This window comes from Polypterus senegalus, chromosome 7, assembly GCF_016835505.1.
Source record: "Polypterus senegalus isolate Bchr_013 chromosome 7, ASM1683550v1, whole genome shotgun sequence".
NCBI lineage: Eukaryota > Metazoa > Chordata > Cladistia > Polypteriformes > Polypteridae > Polypterus > Polypterus senegalus.
The window spans coordinates 130,813,859-130,830,714 of record NC_053160.1 but is presented as its reverse complement, the minus strand read 5'-3'; the positions used below and the strand labels follow the sequence as shown (position 1 = coordinate 130,830,714).

General features: G+C 38.2%; 1 protein-coding gene across 8 annotated transcripts in view; it reads left to right on the top strand.

Annotated features, from left to right (window-relative positions):
- Positions 1–16,856, top strand: part of LOC120532859 (EGF-like repeat and discoidin I-like domain-containing protein 3) — a 939,662-nt gene that overhangs the window by 682,792 nt on the left and 240,014 nt on the right. The gene's annotated exons all lie outside the window — the stretch shown is intronic.

The window sequence follows — 16,856 nt, the reverse complement described above, 5'->3', positions numbered from 1 at the left end:
TCTCATTAAATTGTTGATTATGTATTTGCTCCTTATGAAATTACTCCCATCATGTGTACTATTTGCATAGTTATCAATACTGTCTTTTCAAGATGAGTTTTTTTCATAAAAATGTTGTTTCTTTGCTGCAATGTTCATATGAGCATAAACAGTTAAGAAATCTAGATGTTCAAAAATGGCATTTATTACCTCTTCAGATTCTTCTAGTACAGCTACTGATGATGTCTGGCAAAAGGAGGGCATGTGTACCTTTTGGGCTTCATGTCCTTGGTCTGGCAGGCAAATTTAAAACCTGGAAAATGTCTAGTTTTGCATGTCAATAGTATGGGTCTGTGGTTGAAGTGGGCAAGTATGATATACTGGCAGTTTTCTGTTTAAGGGTCTTGAGTACTGACAGTAAATAATTATGTAGTGACACCTTAGTTTGTGACTATAACACTCCTACCTCCCCAATCTATCAGAGTGCTTAAAATAAGGGGGATCCCCAACAACCCTGCTCATCGATACAATGTAGGTAATATGAGCTAGTTCAAAAGTCAGACCAAACATCCTTCTCTCTTCGATGCTATATACATATAACTATGTGCTGAAAGCTCTGCATCACAACAAGGACCTAGAAACCAATAAAAATAGACAGGACGTGTAATTATTAGGTTCCACTTCAAGTTCTGCTTAGGAGACCTCCTGAGTGAAACTTTCAGTACATCTTTTAGTTGTTCTCCTTTTCTGTCTTCTGTGTTCTGCTTGGGCTACTCAGATATCTGGCAAATTTTACCCATGATGTAATTGTCACATATTATATGGAGACTCATTTATTTACACAGCAAATTTGGAAGATAAGAATTACATTTGTGGAATCTCTATGTGTTATGGCCAGAGAAACAGGGGCTGTGTGCCAAAGAGTTAAATTCAAGCAAGCATGACCAGAAGAGGAATAGATTAAAAGGACCAGCACATTCTAAGTGAAAAAACAAAAGTTAATCAGAAAGACAGTGAAGTGACTCAGTAAACCATTGTCCAAAAAAGAAAAATAATTAATAAACAACATAACATCAAATAACTAAATGCAGAATAAGCAAAATGAAAGCAGAATTAATGCTATACATAAAGTAAAACAAAAAAGCTGAAATAATCAAAGGTTACATTTAAGCCAGGAAAGCAACCATGGCTGAAACATAACAATCATCAGAATAAACGTCAGTCAGGCAGTCAGTCATCATCCAACCCTCTATATCCTAGCACAGGGTCACGGGGGTCTGCTGGAGCCAATCCCAGCCAACACAGGGCGCAAGGCAGGAACAAATCACTGGGCAGGGTGCCACCCCCCACAGGGCACAAGCACACACACATCCGCATACCAAGCACACACTAGGGACAATTTAGGATCACCAATGCACCTAACTTGCATGTCTTTAGACTACACCACCATGCCACCCCAGAATAAACGTTTCTAGTATATGTTAATAAATACAGGGAAAATAGGACTTGATGAGGACAACATCATTTATAGTTATGTTCTGTTATGCAAAGTGTTCACGTTGTTTAAAAGATGTCAGTTTAAGTTTTCTTTTCAGGACTGTGGTTTTATGAAACTCATTGAGAAGCTAGTTAAAAACATACACATTCATTTTGATTGTATTAGAGTCAGTGGAGGGGATAAGCTCTTGTGAGTGCAATGTAATTTTGATGGTAGCCTACTGTTTTTGAGCTAGTGTTAGGACCTGTTAGGCATTTATACCACATGCTGCTCTTTTGCATTTTTTGTCCGTCTGTCACTAACAGACAAATCGGCAGCACATTTATTCATTTTTTTTATACTTGCCAACTAGTGATATGGATAATTAATATGCAACCCATTACAGAATATGAAAGAAAAAAATTTGTGTAAAAAAAGAATAATAATAAAGCATTTGAAATTATCTCATGTGTTTTATGGTGGGAACTGGCATGCATCACTCAGTAAGTCAATGTTTGATGAGGGTTTAATAATGCAAATTTGAATTTTATATTCTGCTTTTTTACTTTGTGAAAATATAAGAAAGCATTGACTAAGAGCTAAAACTGAAATGAATTCCACCCTGTACAAATGTTTATACTTGAAACCTATTTATTTTGACTACAAATGCAGGAATGATTTGTGCCCATTTCCAGCTAAAGCAGAAACATTTCCTCTTTTATTAAGAGATCACTAAAAGAGAAATACAATGTCATTTTATTGGATTCCATCAGTAAAAAAAGTTGTGATGCATTTGTGTGCCATTATAAGTTTATTTTGGGGACAGTATTTCTGAGTGGAATCACAATGACAACTCTTTAAAGATTTTTTTTTATCTTTAATTGAATTTATTAAAAGCATGTAACATTTGTGACAGATAGTGGGCGCTATCGCTCCCTTGAACCCTTGTCCAAGACGTCAGACACCAGATAAAAGTCCAAATAGTTGACTTTTTATTCACAAACAGTGCACCAAGCACCCTCCTCTCCACAATACTCATAAATAAATTCACAATACTACATTAATCAATCCTCCACACTCCCAGACGCGTTGCCACCCTTCCACCCAGCCCAGCTCGACGCTCTGGTGTCTTTCTCTGTCTTTTATATTCCCTGACCCAGAAGTGTTCCTACAGTCCTTTAGTCCATGATTCCTTATTACTTCCGGGTCAGATAAAAAGTCCTTCTTCTTCACCCCGGGAGCACGTCACTTCCGCTGTCACTTTGCCTATGACGCACTTCCGGGTTATAGGGCACATGTGACTCTCTGGGCCTCCTTGCAGCGTCCTCTGTTGGCCCCTGGGGTATCCAGCAGGTTTGTAGGGGAAAACTCCATAATCCATGATTCCCTGCTGGTATCTGGGGCACCTCCATGCTGCAGGGAGAGCTCCATCTGGCAGCCTGGGGATATTGGCTGGGATGACAAGCCAGCCATAGACCACACATTCCATACAGTCAACTCAAATTAACAAAACTAAATTCAATTCAACCTCACCCATGAGAAAGAGAGGAAGGCCAACAGCCAGAGTAAACCTTTGAGAGTAGTAAAGACTGAAAGAAGTCTTTCTCCCCAATATAAATGCATATTCTAAAATGTTATGATTAGATCTTGGCAGTTTTTAAAAAAGTTTTGAAAAGATCCTCTAAATGAGAATTTTTTTTTTCAATTTTAAATAATATATAACATCAGTTACCCGCTGACTTAAAAGAGGTAAGTTAGAATTCTTCCATTTGAGCAAGATTTGTCTGCATGCTAATAATGAAGTAAAGGCAATTACAGTTTGTTTGTTCTTCTTCCACTTTAAACCCATCTGGAAGTACACCAATCACAGCTATTAATGGATTAAGAGTGATTGTGACACCAAGGCTGTCTGATAGGCATTTAAAAAATTTGGTTCAGAATGAGGTTAATTTGGTATATGACCAAAACATGTGGCCTAGTGAGACTGGAGCTTGATTGCAACGTTCGCAGGTTGGATCTTGCCCTGGAAATATTTTAGACAATTTTAAACGAGATAGATGTGCTTAATAAAAGATTTTAAGTTGAATAATTGAATGCTTTTCACATATTGAGTTACAGTGAATTCTGTGCATGACTGCCTTCCACTCTTTTTCTGAAATGTTGTGTGACAGGTACTTTTCCAACTGTACTCTTGGATCTTTAAAAGGAAGGGACTTTAATTATAGAAATGCTGTCTGAATCTTCAAGACTGATCAATATTTCTTCTGGAATAGAAATAGGTGGGAATTGAGGAAAACTGGGCAGATTTCATTTAGGAAAGTTTCTAATTTGGAGATAGTGGAAAAATTATGTTGATAGGAAACTAAATATGGAGTGTAATTGTTTGTATGATGCAAAGACATTTTATATTCAAATCTCTGAATGATTTAACCCCATACGTTTTCCAAACATTAAAAAGTTTGAGAGGGTGGAAAAGGTGGTTATGTAGAGGTGCCACAGATAAAATATTATCTGACTTGAAGTGCTTCTTATATTGGTTCCATATTCAAAGCGGGAAATACTGTATAAAGAAATAATGCAGGATTTAATTTCTATTGCAGGCCAAGCTAGTGTATGTTAATCTATTTGTGTCAATATCCAATGTAGCTTCTGAAAGGTAATTCAAGCATGTATATTTGCTGTCCAGTAATACAATTGAAAATTTGGTACAGCCATGCCACCTTCTGATTTAACGTCATTGTAGGGTCGCCCTTTGGATGCATCGATATTTTGAATTCCAAATAAATAAAGTTATGATTGAATCTACTTTCTTAAAAACATGATTTGTTAATGTATATGGAGATGTTTTGAAATAGAAACAGAAGCTTAGGGAGGATATTCATCTTGATAGTATTAATTCTCCCTGCTAAAGTAAGATGGAGGGTAGACCATCTATGCACGTCTTAAGTTTTTCCAAGCAGACAGGAAAATGTTTTTGAGAATGAGCTTTATATTTACTCATGATATTTACCCCTAGGTATTTAAACTGATCTGCAGCAATAAAAGGGAAGGTATCCAATCTAATGTTGTTTACTAGAGAATTCATTGGAAAAAGCACACTTTTGTTCAAATTAATTCTGAGTCCAGATATGTTTTGAAATTCTGCTAGTGCAGATAGGGCTGCAGGCACAGAATTTCACGGGTCTGATATATATAGTACCATATCATTTGTATATAGTGATATTTTATATTCAAGTCCTTCTCTGAAAATCACCTTTATCTTTGATGCATTTCAAAAGTAAACAGCCAATGACTCAATTGCAAATAGCAGTGGTGAAAGGGGCATCCTTGTCTAGTACCACATTCTAGTTTGAAGTAGTCTGAAATAATGTTGTTAATACAAACTGAAACTTCTGTACAGATATATAGTAGCTTGATCCATGCACATATGTTTGGGCCAAATCCAAATTTGTGGAATGTGGTGAATAGGTAGTCCAATTCAACCATATCAAATGCTTTTTCTACATCCAAAGATAATAAGATATCTGGAGTGTTAGACATTATGGGTGAATATATTACATTAAATAGACATTGAAGATTGGAAGCTATGTGTCTACCTTTAATAGATCTGGTTTGGTTTTGTGATATTATCGAAGGGAGCACTTTCTCAGTCCTTCTAGCTAGAACTTTGGAGAGTTTCTTGACATCATTATTTAGAAGTGAGATTGGTCTGTATAATGCATATTGTAATTAGTCCTTGTTTTTTCTTAGAAAAAACAGTAATTAATGCTTGGCGAAAAGTTTGAGGTAAATTGTATTGTCTCTGTCTTCTATAAATGTTGCTAATAAAAGGGGAGCTAACTTAATTGACATTTCTTTTTATAAAATTCAGCAATTTATAACTCTTTAAAGAATTAGACTGTGAGTAGGTACTCCAGATGTACATGTGATACTTCAGGTAGATAAATGCAATTGTCATTTGTGTCTTTAAAAATAACTAAGAGCTTTAGCAGAACTGTGGCTTGCCTGATAGCTCAGCAATAGTTTTGCCGTAGGTACTTTAGATATTACTCATTTACTCTTATGTTAAGAATCTTAACAAAGACTTCAAAAAACTTATAAAACATCAGTAGATATGTTATTCAACTCTGTATAGTGTGACGTATTGACATGATGGTAAAATTCCTTGTTAATAATAATAATTCATTTTATTTATAAGGCACTTTACATTTGTAGTAAACCTCAAAGTGCTACATAAAGCAGGTGATCGTTCCTTCCCCACACTATGCGACTCTTCAATTCCACCTGGAGGGGTAAACGGTAACACTACACAAGATTATAGACTGTTATACCTGCCTCGTACTCTCCACCTTGACCAAAAATTAAACAAAGACACAAGATAAAAATAAAGTTAAACAATAATCAGAGGCAATTTTGTTAACTCTTTTAGGGCTATTTTGTTTTTGTTTCTTTTCTCCCAGGGCTAAATATTTTTCCAAAAACTAACTTTTTTAAAAAAAAGAACACAAAGCAATTGTTTAACATATCAAATCAACAAAAAATATATTTTTTTTGACAAAAGTAACTGTTTTGCATATTGTATGAGCCTGCATACCATATGATTTCACATGCTGTAAATGTTACAAAGCAAAGTCCTGCAAAGTATGATATCACTCAACGCAGCCAATTGCATGCATTGCCACATTGCACTGCGTACAATACGTGTTGCACTGGGGCCTCTTTTTCAATTGTCTGTTGCTGCACACATTACAGTCAGGCTTGTACTTTTTGTCCTCATATGTTGCAGGAAAGTGGCGCTCTGTCAGCCTGTCTGGCACTGCTCTTTGTGATGGCCTTCCTCATTCTGCCAAAGGCACTGCAACATAATCTGCCAGCAAGCTGTTAACCACCTTCTTGCGGAAATCTGCCGCAGTCATAGTGCTGTCACTGTTTGCCTGCTTCAAAAATATATCTCCATTTGTAAGTGCAATCTCACGCATGCAATGGTACACAGTGTGGTACCACTTTTTGGACTTATGGCTGTAAGCATATGACCCCAGCATCTGATGCAGTCGATCAACCCCTGCCATTTTACAATTATACTCCTCAGGTGCAACTGGCTTGTCCATCTTCCTACCTTCTGGGTTTCCCTTTCAACGAATAACTTTCTCACATATATTGTTGGAGTGAACTGTAGAGAGAAAAGTCACCCGTTTGACATCATTCCATGCCAATGCCACCAAGTTATCCGCCCGCATGAAAACTGGATTGTCACCTCTTTTCATCTTCAGCCTGTCTGGCTTCAACTGTAAAGGCATGTGTCTCCTGTTCACTCTCACTGTGCCACAAGCTTCAACTCCCCTGCTCTGCAGCTCCATGAACAATTCTGGTGATGCATAAAAATTGTCCATGTACGCAACATGACTCAAATGTTCATAGCCCTAAAGCAGCTCCAGCACAACCTGACTTTGTTGTCAAATTGTGAGACAGTTGTCTCTTTGAAAGGAATGCTTTCTTGTATATGTAATTACTTTCAGGCAGAAAGCCGTGTTTGCTTCTGCCAGTACAAAATCCTTTATGCCATACTTTGTGGGTTTGTCTTGCATATATTAGAGGAAAAAAAGGCGTCCCTTGTATTTTATCATTGATTCATCCACAGACTACTCGCTGCCAGGCTGATAAAATTGATTATATGTTGGCTCCACAATGTCCAGCAGGGGCTGAACTTTATACATGCGGTTATAGCCTGGCTTACCCCTTGGGATTTGCTTCTGGTTATCACAGAAGTGAATAAAACTTTGCAACAGTAAATACCTATCACAAGGCATAACTTGTCCAAAGCCACCAGGGGACAAAGCACGTTTGGACCAATGCTCCCTGAAGTTATATTGCCAGACTAATCTATTTGCAATGCCACAAAGCCCTTCATCTCGTCTTTTGTTGTGAGTTTCCACTTTGAAAAACGAGAATGCGGAGCAAGCGCATCCCGCGATTCAAAAAATTGCTCTGCATACCTGTTTTTCTCGTCTGTTATTAGCTGAAAAACAGCCTCAGGAAAAAAACAGACTGAAGTAGTCCAGTGGCTGGTAATCTGTTGTCTTGTGAAGTCTGGTAGCCAGTTCGGCTCCCACGGATCAATGTCTGGGTATTTCTCCCACGCGAACCTTGCTGTAGGCGCATTGGATGCGTGAATGCGCTCAGCTGGCAGCCAATCAGCTGATGCTGGCTCCTCACTGTCTTGCTTGATCTCCTGGGGCCTCATGTATAAACGGTGCGTATGCACAGAAATGTTGCGTAAGAACACTTCCACGTTCAAATCGCTATGTATAAAACCTAAACTTGGCGTAAAGCCACTCCCATATCTACAGTACCTCATACCCTGTCGTACGCAAGTTCTCCACTCGGTTTTGCAGACTGGCAGCACCCAGCGTCAAAGCAGTGCTACTGTTCCTGTGTGGTTACCCTTTCTTTTTCAGATTCACATCCCTGACGCAGCTTTATAAATACACTGAAATTAATCTCATATTGTTTATTAGTTTAAGGCATCTGATTGTAATTAACCTGTAACAATATAATGGTCCGCAGAATGGTCAAACTATTCTAAATACAATAGCTGCTTTAGCGTTGTTACTCTCACTGCACCTTCTTCTTCTTTAAGCTGCTACTGTTAGGGGTTGCCACATCGGATCATCTTTTTCCATATTACTCTCACTGCACCACTCGGAGTATTTATATCACTGTATCTGAGTGTGAATCACAGCAGCAGCTGATCGGAAAGAGAATTATCGGTATACAGCATCAAGCACACACTGCCTCAGCTATTCGCTATTTGAACTGGTCTCATCCAACGAATGCTTCAGAGCCTTTCCTGTTCGGACCTCACGGTTCACAAACAGTTTCATCCCAAGAACTATACATGCACTCAATCAGTCCATCAAGTGCTCCTTGTAGAATGCTTTGTACTTATAAGAACAATTACCTCACTGTAAACTTGCGATACAGTTATAATATTGCACAACCTGAGCCACTTTATAAAGTGCGTATTTACATATGATGACGATATAATTTTTAAGATGAAATGCAGCAAAATATGTTTATTATATTATACAGATAAAACTTTAACTTCATTTAAATAATCTATATTATTAATAATTAAATATGTGAGGACACAGTGCTAGTGAGGAGCTGGCAATCTGTTTACAGATTGTTCCTGCCTCACGATGTATTCCTACTGGGATTGGCGCAACTTTGGAAGGATAGATGGATAGAATAATTAAACATTGTGGACTATGGCTGGCCAGTCATCCCGGGCAATACCTCCAGGCCGCTAGGTGGAGCCCTTCCTGCAACATGAAGGTGCCCCAAACGTCAGCAGGGAATTATTGACATTGGAGTTTTCATCCACAGCCCTGCTGGATACCACAGGGATCCCTAGAAGGCGGTGCAGAGGGGAGCAACGAGAGCTTTGCCTGCAACCCGGAAGTGTGTCCTAGTCACATGGACAGAGGAAATGACGTGCTTCCGGGTTGAAGAAAATGAGTTTTGATCTGACCTGGAAGTGCTAGGAAGTCACGTGGACTGAGCGATCAGAATCACTTCCGGGTCATGAACTATATAAAGGACTGTGGGAGATCCCAGGGTTGAGCTGAGCTGGGAGGAAGGGTGGCAATGCATCTGGGAGAGTGGAGGATTTATTGAGAATTGTATTGTGGATTTATTTATGAGTATAGTGGAGTTGAGGGTGCTTTGTGCACTACTTGCTTTAATAAAGTCGATTATTGGACTTTTACCTGGTGTCTGGCATCTGATCTGAGGTTTCAAGGGGACGACAGTGCCCCCTATCTGTCACAACATGTACTACGAAGATATTTCAATGTTCCTTAAAAGTTTTGAAGAAATAGCGTTCAAAGCTTACAGATGGCTTAACATCAATTACACTGATTGTGTGACGAATGGTTATTTGGAGGAAGAAAAGGAAGGACAGGAGTTGGAGGTTAGTATGTTTGAAAAAGACAGTACTTCTGTAATAAAGCATTTCATCGCAGGTCATGCATGGCGCAGCAGGCATATTCTGTCGAGACATGAACAATCACTGTACCACCATGTTCCCATGTTTAATAACATGCTTTAACTTCTATCATCATGAAAATGATATCACGTATACTTCTCAGTATTTTAATTATTCAGAGTTATAATTTCACAAATGTAATGGATTCTGTGTCCTGACAGATGAAGAGAAAGCCTGTTTAAGAATCACGTAATGATTCACACGCATAGAGCACATAGAATATCAAATACTACTACTTTAGTTACGATGGGATTTGAGAAACTAGTAAATTAAACAATTTTAAGATGAAATGACAAAATAAACTACATGATTAAAGTGGAAATTTCAAGAGTAAAGTTGACATTTCTTGCTTTTTTTCACACTGTGTGCCTTTTTTTTCTCTGTACCCTAATAAGCTTTCATATGACACTCAGATGGTGGGCTACGACTCGCCTTTTCACAGCGACTTTGATATTTGAAAATTTTTTATTTCGGGCACTGACCTGAGCTTTTGAGTTTCTCCGACACTCTATGTCATTCGATCAACTTCCTTTTGTTGTTTATACCACTGTTTAAACCAACAAATAGTACGTTTTCCCTTGCCTCCACTTGGTATTCGCTGAAATTCTTATATTTTCCCCCGTGCTTTTGCCATTGCCTTTTCACAGAACACTGAGCTTAAGAGCTATTTATATTGATTTGCATATTCAAAGAGGCATAATTCTGGGAGGAGACGGGGCGGGACAGCAGGCACGTGCACGAGTGTTACTTTTCACGCTGATCGGGATTTATGTAGCGGAAGTGGGCGAACACACCGATTTACGCATCTGGATTTTTTTTGTGAGTAAACACATTTCGGCTTTTGTGCTTACGTCATGTTATAGTGCGAATTCTACACATGGCGTTATGCATGATGCCCCTGATCACTGTCAATAAAATCCGATTCTGAAAAATCAGAGTCCGACTCAGCGATAATGCGCAAAACATCATCTGCTGAGTATTTTCTTTTCTGCACTCCCTTCGCTCCTTAGTAAGATGTCGATGCCATCTTGCCTTTGTTTACATTTGTTTACATTTCGCAACTCACACACACGCAAGGATTAGTTGCCGAGTCAATAAGTATAACATTCCTCCAAGCAGAGAGGGAATGTCTGTGATGTGACAGTAAGTTTTGTTGCCATTAACAGCTGATTGTCGCCCTCTATCTCAGGATGTCGACATTGGCCCTCAACCCCCTACTGTCAACAAAGTCGACATCCGCCCTAAAAGAGTTAATATGCTTTCCTAAATAGAAAAGTCTTTAACTGTTTTTTAAAACAGCCCACAATCTGCTATGTTCTCAGGTTCTCTGGTAGGGCATTCCAAAACCATGGAGCAGCAACTGCAAAGGCTCGGTCACTCATTGTACGAAGTTTGGTCATGGGGGGCGAAGGTGATAGGTATTTGCAAGACGAAGGTTTCTTGTAGTGGATTGAAATATAATAAGCTCTTTAAGGTATTGTGGAGCATTTCCATGGACACACTGGTGAGTGAGCAAACAAAGTTTGTATTCAATATGGAGGTGAATAGGGAGCCAATGAAGTAACCGAAGGATTGGTGAAATATGCTCATATTTTTGCACCCTCATTAGGATCCTTGCAGCACTATTTTGGATTTGTTGGAGCTTTTGAAGGCTCTTGCTGGGGATCCCGATGAGGAGTGCATTACAATAGTCCAGCCTGGAAGAGACAAAGGCATGAACCAGCTTTTAAGCATCACAAAGGGAAAGGCAGGGACGGAGTTTGGCTATGTTACTGTTTTATCTTGGTAGAATAATTTTGCTCTACTTTCCCCTATTGTATTATTAATATGTAGCCTCTGCAAGAATGCCTCAAATCTCAATGACTTACCACTGTTTATAAGGTATTATAGTATATAACTTCTCCCCACCTTCCCTCCTACATCTATAACCTCAGGCAATTAGGTGTAGCAAAAGACAAGCAGGAGTTTAGTTACAATTTAAACAATGTATTATTGGTAATATTCATTAATAATAACAATATGCATTTTTAGATTCTCTGTCCAACCCCTAGAGCCAATAGGACGCCATGGTACTTAAAGGCTTAAAGCCAGTTCCAAACAGCCATACTTCAGACCAACGGGGAAATGGAACATCTTCACACCTGCCATCCCCCAACACAATATGTTAAGGCAAAGCTTGACAGTTAGGCAGCCTGGCTTTCCTATGGGGGTTGAAAGATTTAGCAGAGAAACATTTGTCAAACTGGTTTAAGGCACTTCCCCCCAACTCTGTTGTATAATTCAAAGAGACCCATTCCCTGGGGTTCTTAAACCATCAAACCATTGCTGTTATTATCAATAATGTAACACTAATATTACATTGCTTTGCCTAAGTTTAATGAAGACATACAAAATACTGTATTTAGTTTAGAAGATGAAGGAATGGGCGAGCCCACAGAAATACAGTACATAGGAATAGAGAAATGGAGATCACTGCAGCAGCTCTAAGAAGTATACTTATGTTAATTTTGACTTAGTTTAGATAATGTGGTGTCTCTAGTTCTAAAACCTCTACATCCTCTTCCTAACAGCATATAATGGGCACAATCTGACAGTGTTGCCACAAATAATTTTATTTTACACCTCTGTATATACATATAAATACAATATAATTGTGATTATGTTTGCCTGTAACCGATTAGCAAAAGGCTGCTGCATGGATTCTAGCAGCTGCAGTCTGTATGTATACAGATACTTTCTTTAGAACTAAATTTTTTGCCAAGAAATTATGATGTGTGCCTTTTCATATGAACAGCAGTAGACAGCTAGAAGGGTGCTTGGTGTGACATCTGAACAAAGGAAAGAGGACAAAGAAACCTGGTGGCAGAATGGGGGAGTATAGGAAAGTATACAGTGGAAGAGGTTGGCAAAGAAGTACTGGGATAGTCAGAGAAATGTAGAAAGTAGACAGGAGTACAAGAAGATAAGGCGTAAGGTGAAGAGAGAGGTGGTGAAGGCTAAATATAAAACATATGATGAGTTATATGAGAAGCTGAACACTAAGGAGGGAGAAAAGAACCTGTACAGATTGGCTAGACAGAGGGGCCGAGTTGGGAAAGATTAGCAGTAGTTTAGGGTGATAAAGGATAAAGATGGAATTATACTCACAAGCAATGAGGGTTGAGCAAATGGAAAGAATAGTTTGAAAGGTTGATGAATGAAGAGAATGAGAGAGAGAGAAAGTTGGAGGATGTGGAGATAGTGAATCGGGAAGTACAACGGATTAGCAAGGAGGATATAAGAACAGCTATGAAGAGGATAAAGAATGGGAAGGCTGTTGATGCAGTTGACAAACATCTGCAAGCATGGAGGTGTTTAGGAGACATGGCAGTAGAGTTTTGAGAAGATTGTTAAATACAATCTTGGAAAGTGAGAGGATGCTTGTGGAGTGGAGAAGAAGTGTACTAGTACCGATTTTTAAGAATAAGGGTGATGTGCAGAACTGTAGTAACTAGAGGGATACAGCTGATCAGCCAAATCATGAAGTTATGGGAAATAGTAGTGGAAGCTAGGTTAAGAAGGGAAGTGATGATTAGTGAGCAGCAGTACTGTTTCATGCCAGGAAAGAGTAGTACAGATGCAATGTTTGCTCTGAGGGTGTTGATGGAGAAGTATAGATTAGGCCAAAAGTAGTTGCATTGTGCTTTTGTGGATATAGAGAAAGCATATGACAGCGTGCCTTGAGAGGAGTTGTGGTATTGTATGAGGAAGTAAGGAGTGGCAGAGAAATATGTAAGAGTGATAAAGGATATGTATGTGGGAAGTGAGATAGTGGTGAGGTCAGTGGTAGGTGACGGACAGGTTGATAGAGGAGATTAGATAGGAGTCCCCGTGGACTATGATGTTTACTGATGACATTGTGATTTTTAATCAAAGTAGGGAGCAGGTTTGAATAATACAGAGTAATGAGTAGTGCGGAAGAGAGGTGAAAGAGAAAGTGCAGGCAGGGTGGAGAAGAGTGTCAGGAGTAATTTGTGACAGACGGGTACCAGCAAGAGTGAAAGGGAAGGTCTACAAGACCAGCTATTTTATATGGGTTGGAGATGGTGGCACTGACAGAAAGACAGGAGGCAGAGCTGGAAGTGGCAGAGTTAAAGATGTTAAGATTTGCACTGGGTGTGACGAGGATAGACAGAATTAGAAATGAGTACATTTGAGAGTCCGCTCAGGTTGGACGGTTTGGAGACAAAGCCTTAGAGGTGAGATTGTGTTGGTTTGGTCACGTGCAGAGGAGAGATGCTGGATATATTGGGAACAGGATGTTAATGATAGAGCTGCAGGGGCAAGAGAAAAAGAGGAGGGCCTAAGAGAAGGTTTAAGGATGTGTTGAGAGAGGACATTCAGGTGATTGGTGTGACAGAGCAAGATACAGTGGACAGGAATATGTTGAAAAAGATAATCTGCTGTGGCAACCACTACCTGGAGCAGCCAAAAGAAGAAGAAGAAGAAGCAGTAGTATGAGTTGGAAAATTAGAATAACTCGTGGTAAAAATATAGGGAAACAAACTCACTTTTGTATTGATTATCTTACATAAAATGTGTGACTCAGTGGAGGTGTAAGGGAATCTGATAACTTTTGCTTATCAGTTGTTTTTATTTCATTTTTAAATGTTGCTTTGATTGCACTGTTTATGTCTATACAAGTGCATTTCTTGTACTGTTTATTACATCTTAAACTCTGCAGTTTTTTATGCATAGAAACACAAGCAAGACGAGACATTACTTTGGTCAGTGCATATAATGGGTGGTCCAGATCTAATTATGTAATTTTCATTACGCTATAACTTATTAAGTTTATTACATAGAAAATCACACGAAAAATCCCGGACCATCGAGAAGTGTACGAACTGACGACATGATGAATCGTCTTCGCGCCAAACTGGAATCATCCCCGCTTTAATCAAAGTCATCTAGATGATCTGGATCTGCATAATCAGATCTGGACCACCCTATACAAAGTAATGCTGAATGCTTTGTTATTGATTCATTAGCGCCTGTATAAAGACACTGCCTTTTATGTTACAAGTGTTTCATTTTAAGCTAATGGTAATATTATTTCAGTTTAGGAAAAAATGGTTATTGTGCCTTTCAGCTTTGTTATCTATATTTTGTTTTTGTTCTTGGCCAGGTGCTTTATTTGTCCTTCCATCCAATTTGCCTCATTTCCTGCAAAGTTTTCAGTATTTCAGAAGAAAAACATAAATATAGATATAGATATACATTCTGTCACAGGTAAGATTTAAACCTTGTTCGTAGAACATCAGTTGTAGGGTAAAAAGCCATGCCTAAATTATTTTTAGTAAAATTATAGTACTATATAATCATTTAATGAAATTTCAATGAGGAAATTGATTTAGGGACATCTTTAGTGTACGGTACACAGTTTGTTGGGGAGCTGTACAGTTAAAAAAACAAAAAAAAAAACCTTTGCTTTACCTTTTGATTCTACTCTTACTTGCTTTCCTGAGCTTATACCTTTATTTCTTTTATGTCCTCATATTGTTGACCTGAAATTCATTATTGAAAGCTTTCAGTAAATAATGGAGGTCACTGATTCTGAAATGAGCAGACTGTTTTCAAAGACACCAATTCTTCCACACATTTTTTGATTACTCTATAATCATCCAGAAAAATATAATCCTTTAATTTTTCCATTACCTCTGTAGTGTACTGACTGCACAAGGTGGCAGCAGCTTCTAAATAGAATTTGAATTAGGAGATGTTACTAAGTCAAAAACCCAGAAAGACAAAACAATGCTCAGAACACGTATCAAGAGTCGTCAGCAAACAGTGTGGGTAACTTCAATACCCAAATATAAAAATAAGCACCACAGCCAAATCTTAAATTGAAAATTGCTGTCAAAAAGCTGGACAAAATTATTCATAACCAGGAATTGATTAACAATAGAGAATGAGTACAAAGGTTTGTGTTGTTTTTTCTTGGACAATCAAGAAATACACAGTTTGACCCAATGGTGTAATTTGCTGCAAGCTTCCTGTTGATCTTGCCAGACAAAAGCATAGCAACCATCAACAAATAACTCTCAAAATGTTGGCACGCGTAGAAAAAACTAAATGGAGTTGCTGGAGCATGTCATTTATTTTCAACATTGTTAAAAACTTACCAAATACATAAACAGTTGTTACTTTGGGAGTTATTGACCTCAAAAAACTCTAAGAGGCCAAGGAGAAGTTACAAAAAAATCTAAACTGAAAATCTGATCATGACACTTAATCCAACAGTATATCACTGTTGCTTCTGGCTCCTCTGCTTGTAAACAGAATGCACAAGTACCGAAAGGTGATCTGACTGTACAAGGTGTGGTAGACGTAGTAGATGGTAAAAGTTTTTGTTCAGGATGTAACAATGATTTGATATACTAGCACATCTGCCGGAGAAGAAGGAATATTAATGATGATTATGTCAATCATTTGCTGTGTTTAAGTCCGTAACAACAATAAACTATCCTTCTAGATGTAAACATTTGCATTTCGTTATGTTTTATAATTTATATTGTGTGTTGTGTAGTGGTGGGATGTAGACAGCAATCAGAAAAAAAACTGAAGAAATGGGAATCCTCAAACGTTTCCTATCAACCCAGGATTTGCCTTAGGTATAATTTTGTTTCAACGTTTTGAATATTTTTTAAATTGCAGTTTTGGTCAAATCTAAAATTGGCATAATATAATCTAGTTCACTGGTTCTTAGGACTCAGTTTTATGTTTAGTGATGACCCTTTAGTAGCAGTAAGTTTAACGTAAATTAGCCAAAACTTTCCCCTGAATGTCACACATTAACAAATAACTGTAAATACATATTCAGCATTTAAATACAGTGCACATAATAGAGTAAGTAAGTATGGTACTCATCCAAAAATAACTCGACACACAGGTGTTTAATACTGAGTCAAAATTACTGTCCATTTGTCTTTTTACTGGGTAACCTGGGCTTGTCTTATTTTTATAAGTTTGTTAAAGTTGGGGGTAAACGAAGAGAGTGTAGCAAGGAATGTGTTTTAGTTTTCTGGCAGTTGACTTGTCTAGAATTTCAGTGTGCTTATCTATTACATGAGGCAAGACAAGCAAATTGTGTCAGCTTTCTTACATTTAGCAATTCAATGTGCAATAAGACAATAGAGTTCCTATGGTTTTGTTGTACAAACAAGCTAGAATGTAATTTGTGAAGCTTCGAGATTTTCATGATTAAGTCGAACAAGTTACTTCTGCAAGTAGCATGCTTTGTTTCCAAATGACTTTATAGCATGAAAGGCTTTTTGGTTTTGTTTGGTAGTACCACACAGTAGACAATACACA